Source organism: Porites lutea, chromosome 4 (assembly GCF_958299795.1).
Source record: "Porites lutea chromosome 4, jaPorLute2.1, whole genome shotgun sequence".
Lineage (NCBI taxonomy): Eukaryota > Metazoa > Cnidaria > Anthozoa > Scleractinia > Poritidae > Porites > Porites lutea.
In genome coordinates, this window is record NC_133204.1 from 47,047,042 (window position 1) to 47,060,477 (window position 13,436).

Genomic DNA, 13,436 nt, shown 5'->3' on the forward strand with positions numbered 1-13,436 from the left:
CGAAGTTTTCGCGCGAAAGCTCACCTGGTATTTCATTGGTGTTTATATAATAAAATGTAATATTATTCCCAATATTAATGATAATATAAAATATGATATGATAATTAGCAAACACTTGCCGCTTTCATGACATTTTGGAATTTACTGGTAACAGGGGCTTGCGCAACCTATGGCATGAGGAGAAAAAAAAAACGATAAATTCAATGCTTGACGAACACATGGATGGAAAGCATGTTTTAAACATTTGAAACATTTATAACACAACTTGCAACTCACCATACTATCAATTGCTTTCACTTTCTTGGGCTGATAATAGTCGATTCGAATGAAACCCCCGTGAAATACCCGAATATCCTAAAAGTAAAATGATTTTGTTCATAATAATTTATTACTCTGATTAATCAAATCAACAAAGGGAAGATGAACAAACAGAACCCAAAAAAAGAGCGCATTGGCATCAACCACTCTAATTTACAAACAGTCAAGCTTTTGCAGGTCATTATAAAACATCAAACTGCTCCCAAATTTCACCATCAAAAACTGCAAAAAGGTTAATATATTACGGAATGCAGTAACCAACAGAGGAATTCCTGTAATATCTGCTAATTTTCCTAAGATTAAAAGAAGTTTGTTTTGTCCATATAAGCTAATGAAATTAAGTGCTTATGCAAGCGGAGAACAGCACTTGGAACAATGCCGTGAGAAAAATCCAACTAGATCTTACATGCATATGCAGCGAAATTCATGGAAAAAATAAATCAAAATAGTTGAAAGGTAGTACCTTTGAAAACCGGTTCTGAAAAGTCAAAGCAGCTCCCTCGGGAGTCCAAAACTCAACCCTTGCAGTCCAGTATTCTGGATTGAGCTGCAATGAATTTAAAGAAAGCACTTATTATTATTATTATTATTATTATTATTATTATTATTATTATTATTATTATTATTATTATTATTATTATTGTTATTATTATTATTATTATTATTATTATTATTATTATTATTTTGGCTTTTTTGTTGACTGAGGCAAAGTCTAGATCAATAAAAACGCAAGAACGAGGCTATCCAGCTATATCTTTGTCAATATCAAAGGATTAATAATATAATTTCTGGCCAAAATATTATATTAAAATAATATCATACGGGACAAAGCAGGCAATCCCGAGCAGGAAATATGGGCTGAGGATTCATTTTCATCTTGCCCACTCGCGGATTCAGTGATGTAAGTTTCATTAAGTGCTCTTTTTCACTTGTAATTAGTAGTGCAACCATAGACCTTGTCACGGTTTTCGACGCTATCTTGACGAGTAGGCAAACGCGTGAGAAATTACAGTGTTTGTATGAGAATCTAATGTCGAATAATTTCCGTAAAACGGCTGTTCTGAAAAAAAATATCAAAAAATATCATGTCTGTAATTTTCCCGGGACTTTCTTACAGACAAATGTATGCAAAATTTAAAAAGTGTTCTAGGTCTTCTAGTGCATGTAACGCCCTCAAATTTTTTCAGGAAAATCCTTAGGAGTGAAACTTTAGTTTTAATACAAATCAAATTTTTTTCAGAACAGCCGTTCTAAGGAAATTATTCGACAGTAGATTCTCATACAAACACTGTAATTTCTCACGCGTTTGCCTACTCGTCAAGATGGCGTCGAAAACCGTGACAAGGTCTATTCTGGTAATAAAACTCTAATTCTTGAGTAGCACATGTTAAAGTAATAAAAATAATTATTTTATTATATTAATTAAATGTGTCATGATCAGCAATCCAAACTGCAACTGTTTTCGTCAACATACCATTTGGAAAGAAATATGGAAAACAAACTTAAGGGGAAATTTGCCAAATTGCAGCATCAACCGTGTGTTCTGCGAAAATCACCATAATAGCTGTGTTGTTGTATCAGATTGTTTTCTTTTTGTTTGCAGTGTAGCAAATTATTTTAAAAAAGCTTGTGCAACATTTTCATAAAAAAGTCATATCTGTTGCGAGAACCGTAAAAAAAGACAAACTATTTTGTTTTCAACACAAGTGGTCGCTGTAATATTACAAATAACCCTTTCAACATTGCATGAAGTGTCTTTTTACTGACCAATCATAATTTGTCTGATGACCATGTGGTAGCTTTATTTTGCCAAAAGGCGATTCGACAAACTCTTATCTTGGAGCACTGAGGTATATGCAATCACTGTGGAAAATGTCTCACTCACCGTTGTACTTTTAACCACGGCTGAAACTACTTGTCCCATGCCTAAAAATAAAGCTCGATAGTTTTAAAAAAAAAAGAACAAAAAAACAAAAGCTGAACAGTTTATTAATCCAGACAATCGAAACCCTCTAAAATATCATTAATTCCATGTATCGGGTACTATAAAAATGAAGAATTTATCTAGGTGCACTCATAACCATAAATTGGACTTCTTTCTAAAAGCTATAATTTGCACAAGAGAACATCATTGTTCTCCTTTCAAACGCTCCTTGCATAACATACTCATTTGACCTTGTCAATCAAAAAAATTAGTCAGTAACTGAGACAACATATAGATGAAAGAAATGGAAACGGTACAAGAATATTAACCCTCCCCGCCCAGAAATGATTTACGTCTAACTTTTCCTTGTAATATAAACACATTGATCCGTTGATAAAACCCCACATTCTCCTGTTTGAAAACCAAGGAAATGTATAGAGGCTATAATGGAGAAGTATTAATTTGGTCTTGGGAGTTGAAGGGTTAACATTTACTGCCAGAAAAACAAATAATAATAATAATTTTATAATTTAATTTTTTATGCCATCTTTGCAAGTTTAGACAATGTCCTAAGCCGTTATTTTAGTGTTTTTTAAGTGGCTGTTTCCTGAATTATACATATAACTTTGCGATGTTCACTCTAACTTTCACACCTTGAATCATAACGAAAAAATACTCGTCAATTACAACTGGGTGAACTAGGTGAAACGTGTTAAGTCCAAGGGAGTCTAATCAGTGAAATGTTTGAAACGATCGATCTCTTGCAGCAACAGCCGAAAAAATTGCTCTTGCACGAGATTAAACAAACGTGAAATGGCCTCGAGCTCACGTGTCGATGTCTTTTGTGCCATTTGACGTTTATTTTTTCTACAATGGCAAGATTAATGGCATTCTGGAGTTATCTAAATACTGTTTTCGAGAAAATTTCGTTAATTAGCTAGGGATACCCTGATCGGAATCAATATTTCTACTCTATACGTTAGCTTCTTTGATATTATGGGGAAAATATAACTCTTAAGTTTAAAAGTTCCACACCACGTGCAAGCTTTTTCATACTCACACATAAAATGTTCCAGCAATTTCTCCTCCTTAGGGACCGTACTTTCCCATGTTTGTCCGCAGACAAAGAGTACAGATTGGAACTTCCTACTGACTGCCATCACGGTCGAAAAACAGCAATTATTTCAAGTAGCAAGAAGTAAGTAGCAAGATGAACACGTCCACAAGCTTCGCTCGTCCAAATGCACACCACGCAAATAATACTCAGTGCATAGACGCGACTTCTCGTTATGATTGACAATGATACCGGATTCTGATTCTGTTGCGCATGCCGGAATTGAGAATTTGTTCATGCTTAGCGTATGTATATTGAGTTATGGATGCACGCGGGAAGTTTGGAGAGCCCGAAGGATGCGTAAGAGTTATACCGAGAGCAACTCTACCTTCTTGATAGGGTTGACAGCTAAAAGCATGAGCAAATTCTTTTACAACATAGCCGCCAAAAATGCTTGCTTTTTGATCAACTGCAAAATTCTCGTAAAGCCCGACACAGAAAAACAAATGCTTCTATTGGCTGGTTACAAACACGCCACAATCGTCTAGTTTGAAAGAAAATTCTGTCTGTAAAATTGAGAAAGAAAATTAAATTATTTATGAGTTAACGGTCAATGAAACTATAAGACGTCGTAAGACGTCGTATAGTTTGGATTCGCTGAAAAGATGTTTACGTTTGGCTCGGCGAGATACAGAAAACTTCTTCTTTAGCGAAGACGACTGTCATCCTTCTTTATATTTTTTTACGAACAATAGCTGGTCATTACGGCTTCTTGAGAAGACATGGCAGCAGTTGCTTTTGTGAGTAAGAAACTTATGTCTTCTTGCATAAGTTGTCTTGTTATTGCAAGAGAAATTTTTCTGCTTCAGTTGGACTGTTTTGCGATATTAACTGCATAATTTTTCGCTGTTGAGCTTACTTTATAATAACTTGTTTTGTAAGGAATAAACCTTCCTTAAAAACGTAGGACACTTTATACAAATTGGATATTTCCTGACACAGACCAATTTGTGGTCTTTTTCCAGCTGCATGTCAGTCTTTCACGCTCTATTATTTGCGAAACATCTCCCCCGCTTTTGCTGTTGGTTGAGTGGCTACAGGCTCAACTCCAAAAAGAAAGAAAGTTTTATATCATTTCTATCGATTTGTGGATACTTGATACTTAGGAAAAGAGACGAAAAACACAGCTGAACACGTCTTCATGAAGAAAATCTTTATTCGGGCGTGCGTAAATAAAAATTTTGTTCATAGCAGCTCAACAGGACTTATATAAGGCAAGAACGCAATTTATGAACCTCGAGTTTTTCCTTTTTTCGCTTTCCAAAGCAAAGTTAGTTTAATGGTTAAACTTGCGTGCGTATAAGCAGACTTCAAACAGGGGAATCTGGTAGTAAATCAGTAGTCTTAAATATCTGCTATTACGAAGCGACACGCAACCGATCTCTTTGATGATGAAAAAATGAAGCCGCCAATGTTGATGTTTACAATTGCCAGACAATGGCTGGTGAAAATTGCTTGTCCCCAGTTCAAGAATTCCTTTGTTTTAACTTACAAAGGCTTTTTTTATGGGAAAGAAGCCAGAAAAGCCCAGCCATTTCCAGGAATGTTTTGGTTCACCTGGGATTTCGGACATCCCCCTCTCGAGTTTGTCTTTTGTCAGAATAAAGGGTCCCCAACACTTCTTAGTTACGCGAAACATGATTAGGCGATTTATTTTCTCGTGAATCATGATTTAAAAATTTTTATTAGTGATTATAATCACGATAATTAATTCTGATTTTAAAATGTTTTAATTAAAATCGTTTCCCACTAGGCTCGAAATACCGGACTCGAGAAGACGGAGGAAATTGAGCCTACACGTCCACAGGTGAACAAATTTTTTATTTCAACGTGACCCGTGAATGAAGGGTGACATTTAAAGCGTGATTCGTGAACCATTTTGTTTTGCGTGATGAATTTTTAACAATATTGCATTGCTTTCAAAATGTACGCAATGTTTGCGAATGACTGTGGTTTGGTTTTAACAGGACATGGAGTTTACACGGATCGATCCACCCATGAAGGAAATCGCCGTTCTTTATATCGATCTTTGTCAACTAGTAACCCAGAAAATGGTTACCTGCGAGATTTCTGTTCCTTCATATAAACGGCATGCAGAGACATTTCGCAGTTAATGAAAAATGGTTAACTGCGAGATTTCTGTTTCTTGATATAAATATAAACATTTCGCAGTTAATGAAAAATGGTTAAGTGCAAGATTTATGTTTCTTAACATAAACAGAGAGACATTTCGCAGTTAACAAAAAAGGGTTAAGTGCGAGGTTTGCACTGCTTTCTTAAATCGAGAGAAATTTCGTAGTTAATGAAAAGTGGTCAACTGCGAGATTTGTGTTTCTTCATATTCAGTTGACATATTCGGAGAAATTTTGCAGTTAACGGAAAATGGTCAAGTGCGAGATTTGTATTCTTTTATATAAACCGAGAATAAATTGGCAGTTAATGAAAAATGGTTAACTGCGAGATTTGTCTACTTCACATGGACAGACAGACATTTTGCAGTTTACAAAAATTGTTAACGGCAAGATTTCTGTTCCTTCATCTAAACAGAGAGGCATTTCGCAGTTAATGAACAATGGTTAACTGCGAGATTTGTGGTTCTTCATATTAACAGAGAAAAATTATGCAGTTAACGAAAAATGGTTAAGTCCGAGAATGTATTACTTAAAATAAATCGAGAGAAATCTCGCAGTTAATGGAAAATGTTTAACTGCGAGATTTCTGTTTCTTGATATAAATAGAAACATTTCGCAGTTAACAAAAATTGTTCACCGCAAGATTTCTGTTCCTTCTAAACAGAGAGGCATTTCGCAGTTAATGAAGAATGGTTAACTGCGAGATTTGTGTTTCTTCATATTAACAGAGAAAAATTTTGCAGTTAACGAAAAATGGTTAAGTGCGAGAATGTATTCCTTAAAATAAATCGAGAGAATTTTGGCAGTTAATGAAAAGTGGTTAACTGCGAGATTTCTGTTCCTTCACATAAGAGAAACGTTTCGCAGTTTACGGAAATGGTGAAACTGCGAGATTTCTGTTCCTTCATATAACCAGAGAGAAATTTCGTAGTTAATGAAAAATAGTTAACTACGAGATTTGTTTCTCAATATTTACAGAGAGAAAATTCTGCAGTTAACGAAAATGGTTAACTGCGAGAGACTTCTTTTCTTCATATAAACAGAGAGACATTTCGCAGTTAATGAAAAATAGTTAACTGCGAGATTTGTGTTTCTTACTATAAACAGAGAGAAATTTCGCAGTTATATAACGACAAATGGTTCACTGCGATATCTGTGTTTCTTACTATAGACGGAGAGAAATTTTGCAGTTAACGAAAATGGTGAAACTGCGAGATTTCTGTTCCTTCATATAAACAGAGACAAATTTCGCAGTTGATGAAAAATGGTTAGCTGCGAGATTTGTGTTTCTTACTATAAAGGAAGAGAAATTTCGCAGTTAATGACAAATGGTTATCTGCGAGATTTGTATCAGTATATATATATGCACAGTATTTTTTTACTAATTTTACTTTTCACTGAGAAAAGTAATTGCGAAACTTTATCGTCTATCTGTAGATATACTTAAATGCAAAATTTGCATTTATATCTACTCCCCTTACGTACCTAGATCAGGGACCAACTTAGTCTTAAGAACCTTAAGGATTTCCAGACGATGAAAAATATCTAGTTTGTCGTGAAACTGCACAAGATTCGCAAACCTTTGCTGTTGCACTGCAGTCCAAGCAACGACGAAGAATACCAGCTTCGGAGTCACAGAGGTGACACCTGTTGTTCTTTGAAAACGAACCTTCTTTAGAAAAGTTGTCGTTCGAGCAGGTTGTCGTAACTTGGCACACACATCGTCTACCCTTGACAGTCTTTTTATAGCGAAGATCAGTGCTAAGCTTAAGTTTACATCTAGAGGTTTTCTGGTTTAATTATCGCTGAAAGCGATGTTCGAATGCGAAATGGTAAGCTGCATAACATACCTGCCAAAGATTCAGTCTACGTCATAAATCGTCGCGATCCTGTTCACCGGCATCATCCGAAATGCTCGCACTAAGCTGTTCTTCTCCTGCTTACCGCAGTGTCCGCCTGCAACCAAACGAACTGGTCTGTTAAAGTGTCAACAACACTAGAAAAGATAGGTAAACAACGAAGGCAAAAATAATGAACAAAATAAAGGCTTTCACAACTTACCGGCCCATTAAATACTGCTTTGCACGTTAAAATATAACCTCAGTGACAGCGTGCTGCAACAGATTTTATAATAAGACCGATAAACGTGCAATTACAACACGTTTTATCCATCATCCTGCACCATCCGGTGCAGCACTTTCTCAGTCGTACTATAGTACGTACTATGACGGGTGATACCCGGTAATTTGGGTATCATTTTTACGGGTGATACCCAGTACCCTTTGAGTGAATCGGGTGCGAAAACATATTTTGGAAACAATACACAACTGGTCAGCGGGCTTTCCCTATGCACATGCTCTTTGGTGTCGTCCTTTTGGCGTCCATTTGAAAGTACTGCAACGGTTGCGAACATGCCAGGTTGTTCCTCATATACCGAAAGCTGAAATCGTTAATCATTCATATACCAAGAGGGGGGGAAGTTGAAATCGTTAATCATTCATATACCAAGAGGGGGGGGGGGGGGGGACAGAGGAACAGTAGGCACAGAGGAACAGAGGGCACAGAGGAACAGTAGGCACAAAGGAACAGTGGGCACAGAGGAACAGTAGGGACAGAGGAACAGTAGGAACAGTGGGCACAGAGGAACAGTAGGCACAGAGGAACAGTGGGCACAGAGGAACAGAGGGCACAGAGGAACAGTAGGCACAAAGGAACAGTGGGCACAGAGGAACAGTAGGAACAGAGGAACAGTGGGCACAGAGGAACAGTGAGCACAGAGGAACAGTGGGCACAGAGGAACAGTAGGCACAGAGGAACAGTAGGAACAGAGGAACAGTAGGAACAGAGGAACAGAGGGCACAGAGGAACAGTAGGCACAAAGGAACAGTGGGCACAGAGGAACAGTAGGAACAGAGGAACAGTGGGCACAGAGGAACAGAGGGCACAGAGGAACAGTAGGCACAAAGGAACAGAGGGCACAGAGGAACAGTGGGCACGGAGGAACAGAGGGCACAGAGGAACAGTAGGCACAAAGGAACAGTGGGCACAGAGGAACAGTAGGAACAGAGGAACAGTGGGCACAGAGGAACAGAGGGCACAGAGGAACAGTAGGCACAAAGGAACAGTGGGCACAGAGGAACAGTGAGCACAGAGGAACAGTGGGCACAGAGGAACAGTAGGCACAGAGGAACAGTAGGAACAGAGGAACAGTAGGAACAGAGGAACAGAGGGCACAGAGGAACAGTAGGCACAAAGGAACAGTGGGCACAGAGGAACAGTAGGGACAGAGGAACAGTAGGGACAGAGGAACAGTAGGAACAGTGGGCACAGAGGAACAGTAGGCACAGAGGAACAGTGGGCACAGAGGAACAGAGGGCACAGAGGAACAGTAGGCACAAAGGAACAGTGGGCACAGAGGAACAGTAGGAACAGAGGAACAGTGGGCACAGAGGAACAGTGAGCACAGAGGAACAGTGGGCACAGAGGAACAGTAGGCACAGAGGAACAGTAGGAACAGAGGAACAGTAGGAACAGAGGAACAGAGGGCACAGAGGAACAGTAGGCACAAAGGAACAGTGGGCACAGAGGAACAGTAGGAACAGAGGAACAGTGGGCACAGAGGAACAGAGGGCACAGAGGAACAGTAGGCACAAAGGAACAGAGGGCACAGAGGAACAGTGGGCACGGAGGAACAGAGGGCACAGAGGAACAGTAGGCACAAAGGAACAGTGGGCACAGAGGAACAGTAGGAACAGAGGAACAGTGGGCACAGAGGAACAGAGGGCACAGAGGAACAGTAGGCACAAAGGAACAGTGGGCACAGAGGAACAGTGAGCACAGAGGAACAGTGGGCACAGAGGAACAGTAGGCACAGAGGAACAGTAGGAACAGAGGAACAGTAGGAACAGAGGAACAGAGGGCACAGAGGAACAGTAGGCACAAAGGAACAGTGGGCACAGAGGAACAGTGGGCACAGAGGAACAGTAGGCACAGAGGAACAGTAGGAACAGAGGAACAGAGGGCACAGAGGAACAGTGGGCACAGAGGAACAGTAGGCACAAAGGAACAGTGGGCACAGAGGAACAGTGGGCACAGAGGAACAGTGGGCACAGAGGAACAGTAGGCACAGAGGAACAGTAGGAACAGTGGAACAGAGGGCACAGAGGAACAGTAGGCACAAAGGAACAGTGGGCACAGAGGAACAGTAGGCACAAAGGAACAGTGGGCACAGAGGAACAGTGAGCACAGAGGAACAGAGGGCACAGAGGAACAGTGGGCACGGAGGAACAGAGGGCACAGAGGAACAGTAGGCACAAAGGAACAGTGGGCACAGAGGAACAGAGGGCACAGAGGAACAGAGGGCACAGAGGAACAGTGAGCACAGTGGAACAGTAGGCACAAAGGAACAGTGGGCACAGAGGAACTTTAGGCACAGAGGAACAGATGAACAGATGCGGACAGAGGAACAGTCGACACAGTGTGTGGCGTGTGTCATCTAGTAAGTTAGGATAAAAAGTTAGCCCAGAAGGAATATAAAAGACATGATAATTTGGCAAGGATTATACAATGGAAGTTCAAGCACTGGCAGATCCAGACCTTGGTTACAGAGGGGTTAGGACTTTTCCTTGACTTTTCTTGGGCAAAATACGTTGATGTGGATTTTTTGGGATTGCCCACAAGCTTAAACCGGGGTTCTCACTTTTCCGTCGAACAAACGTATCGGTTTCATTTACAGACGTAGACTTTTGAAGACTGTTTGCAGACTTTCTAAAAGGTTTGGTAGATGCTTCGGCTTACTTAAACTTAGATTAATACATGCTTTTGTCACTAGCAGACTCGACTACTGTAACGGTCTGCTATATGGACTTCCCGGTAACCGGAAGAAAAACTTCAGCGTGTTTACATCCTTTCAGGGGTACCCAACGAGAATATAGTTCAAAACCACATAAACAGCATTGTTGAACGTACTTTAGTATTTAAACGGTAGACAAAGGCTTATTTTTATCCCCTAAACCTTTTTCTAGCTGAAAGTATAGTGATCCGAAAATTATAGGGATCAAAATTTACCTTTTCGAAAATTTCAGCCAGAAAAAAAGCTCCCGAAAATTCTAGGTGACCTTTTTAGGGTAAAAATCCGTTAAAAATGGGCAATTATACGATTTTTTTGAAGTTCGAAAATCCTAGGAGAGGCAGGGAAGCAAGAAATTTTTCAGAAAATGATCCGAAAATTCTAGACATCAAATTGTCTTCCGAACAGATAATTTTCCGAAATTGTCGTTGGGTGCCCCTGATTTGTCATATTCATTTTCTTTTTGTATGATCGTTTTCCTACAGAGACACTGTTAATACTAGCATCAGGGCACTGATGTAAAGACAAACTGTTGATGTTATTTTTTCTTTATTAATTTAAAGCACATATAAAATTGTATAAAAAGTGTCAATAATATTATTGTACTATGCTAAAAAAAAACTTAGCTAACTAGAAACATAAGTCAGCCAGACTGTATGGACATATCTTTATTCATCCCACATCATAACCTACTTGGTCAATGGTTTATAATTAAGACTAGCTCGAGTCTAACAATGAACAAACATGATCCACTTAGAGGGATAGCAATTTGCCTACTATGCACATATTTTGAGTAGGACATGAAATTGTTTCATGTCCCATAACAATTTGTTTCATGAAATTGTTTCTTAAAATTTTTATGTCATAACAAATTATCAACTTACAGGCATACGATAGAACAGATCTGCTAGTTTAATACTTGCCCTGGATACTCGATCTTCCTTTTTGTTATTGTTGTCCCACTCACTTATTACTTACAACTACTACTTACTTTTTTAAGGTAAAAATTATGTTCGAAACAAAGTTTTCCTCATCCCAGTAACTCTGATATTTTAGTGCAGTTAATCTAAAAGGGGGCAGGGGAGGGTTAGTTCTCCTTTTAACCTTTAAAAACTAACTGAAAACACTCATCACCCAATAATTATTATGTGATTACTAACTAAAGAAACAAAACTGATCATACTCAGATCACTTAGCACTGTTCTTTAAAGTCCCTTCATAACAACATGGCACTTTGAAGCTTTGATTACACCTGTAGTTTGACACTTCCCACTTACTTAAAATTCTAATATTGTTTTTAGGTTTTGCACTACTGCAGGGAAACAAACGAATCTGCAGGAGTTTTGCAGTAAATTATGTTTATGAAAACTGTTAATAAATTTAATGTATTAAAGAACGACTATGATCAAAAAGTCACTTTCCTTTCTTTCAGATTTTGAAAGTATCTTTCCAAAACAATTACCATGCCGAATTTTAAGGCTTCTTTTTCAAGGAGAGGTCTGCTTATCCTAACTATGATTTTTTGGTTCGCCTGTCTACTGTTACTAAATTCTGTTCCAGTCAAGTGGCAATGAGAGAGTTTGGTCAAGCTCGAAAGTGAAGTTATTTTCTTATCAGTGTAAAATGTGGGTGAGGGAAAATGGCTAATCAACTATGCGGCACCAGATTTTGTGCTTCCAAAATTGAAACACGCCATCTGCATACTAAAGTAACAGTGTTCACACACAGTAATGTTTAACTGGTGAGAAAATGACATCACTTTCAAGCTCCATAGAACTCTCATTGCCAGATGACTAGGACAGAATTTAGTAATGGTAGACAGTCCTTGAAATAATGGCTTACAATTTGGCGTTGTTAATGATTTGGAAATATTCTTTTGAAATCTGAAAAGAAAAGAGAAGTGTTTTTTTTTTTTTATCATAGAAGCACTTAAAATTTCTTATAGCACTCTATCCAAATCAATCCAAATTCAATAAGAATTTACAGGAGTACCTAAATATCAGAGAGCCTTCTAGAAGTTCGCTCAGGGAGGGTAAATTCCTTGAAAGAAGCATTTTTAAAAATTCCAACATTCCCTGGAATTTCGAGAGTAATGCAACCCCCAAAAAACATGTGATAAAAAATATACATATTATCTGAATGTGCATTATAAGGTGCAATATCTTAACTTTTTGGTCCTATTTTCTTAAGGATCCATTTACTTATCTCTGAAAGCCAACAAAATTCTTTTCCTGTAACTTAGTTTATTATTTCCTTTTATTTTAAAAGATTTGCTTAATGTTCATTTGCTTCAGAGGGTGACTGACTGTCGATGATGGCAATATAGACCCCTCATCTGTCACATGACCCACAGACAAAAAATAATTACTGAAAAAATAGTTGTTTTCATTACCATAATCTGGTTGACTGGAAGTTTCTCTTATTGCAGCAACAATGGCCTTCACATGAATAAACCACAGGGAAAATATTCCACATTGGAATTGCTTCCAAAACGTACAAAGCAACCAGCCACATAAATGTTTATCATTTTTATCATTTTTTTTGTCAACGGGTACTAATAATAATTAGCTTTTCACTACATCAGCCAGCTGGCTTTGTTTTTTACAGCCCTTTTAAAATGTTTGTATGGGATTCATTTCAAATCTTGTTCACTTTTACAACTTCCTTAATTTTTAGAAGTAGAATGGGCTTACATGCAGACTGATGGATTTATACCAGTCACTAGCTTTATCCCTTAGTCACCAGCAACTGTCAATAAGGAGCAAATCATTTTGTTTGATGGAAAACTAGTACTGCCATTGTCAGATCAGGATAGAATATCACAAACAATGCTGCTGGTAAAATTGAGTAAAAAAATGCAAACAATTCATATTGTTTTTCAGGCCTGTCATTCATTCATGTTTAGACTGTGTTGCTCACCCTGTAAAATATATAAAAGAAAGTTGCAAAAGCAGAAAAATGAATAAAGTCAGTAAAAAAAAATTGAAAAGTAACTCACTCATTCAGTAAGAAAGCAGCAAACCGAATGTTGGTTGTTGTTGGTCATGAAAACCATAAGTAAAAAGTACAGGGGGATAAATTGTATAGCAATGAGATAGA

General features: G+C 38.2%; 2 long non-coding RNA genes across 2 annotated transcripts in view; one reads left to right on the plus strand and one right to left on the minus strand.

Annotated features, from left to right (window-relative positions):
* Positions 1–274: 274 nt before the first annotated feature.
* On the minus strand, positions 275–2,251 carry LOC140933857 (uncharacterized). The gene is made up of 3 exons (XR_012165086.1): positions 2,204–2,251; positions 782–865; positions 275–354 (listed from the first exon to the last, which is right to left on the minus strand). It is a non-coding gene; the product is annotated as an uncharacterized lncRNA (long non-coding RNA).
* Positions 2,252–7,795: 5,544 nt separating this feature from the next.
* The window catches only part of LOC140933856 (uncharacterized), a 30,274-nt gene continuing 24,633 nt past the window's right edge, over positions 7,796–13,436 (plus strand). The window contains exon 1 of the long non-coding RNA XR_012165085.1: positions 7,796–7,906. This is a non-coding gene — a long non-coding RNA (uncharacterized lncRNA). The remainder of the gene's footprint in view (positions 7,907–13,436) is intronic.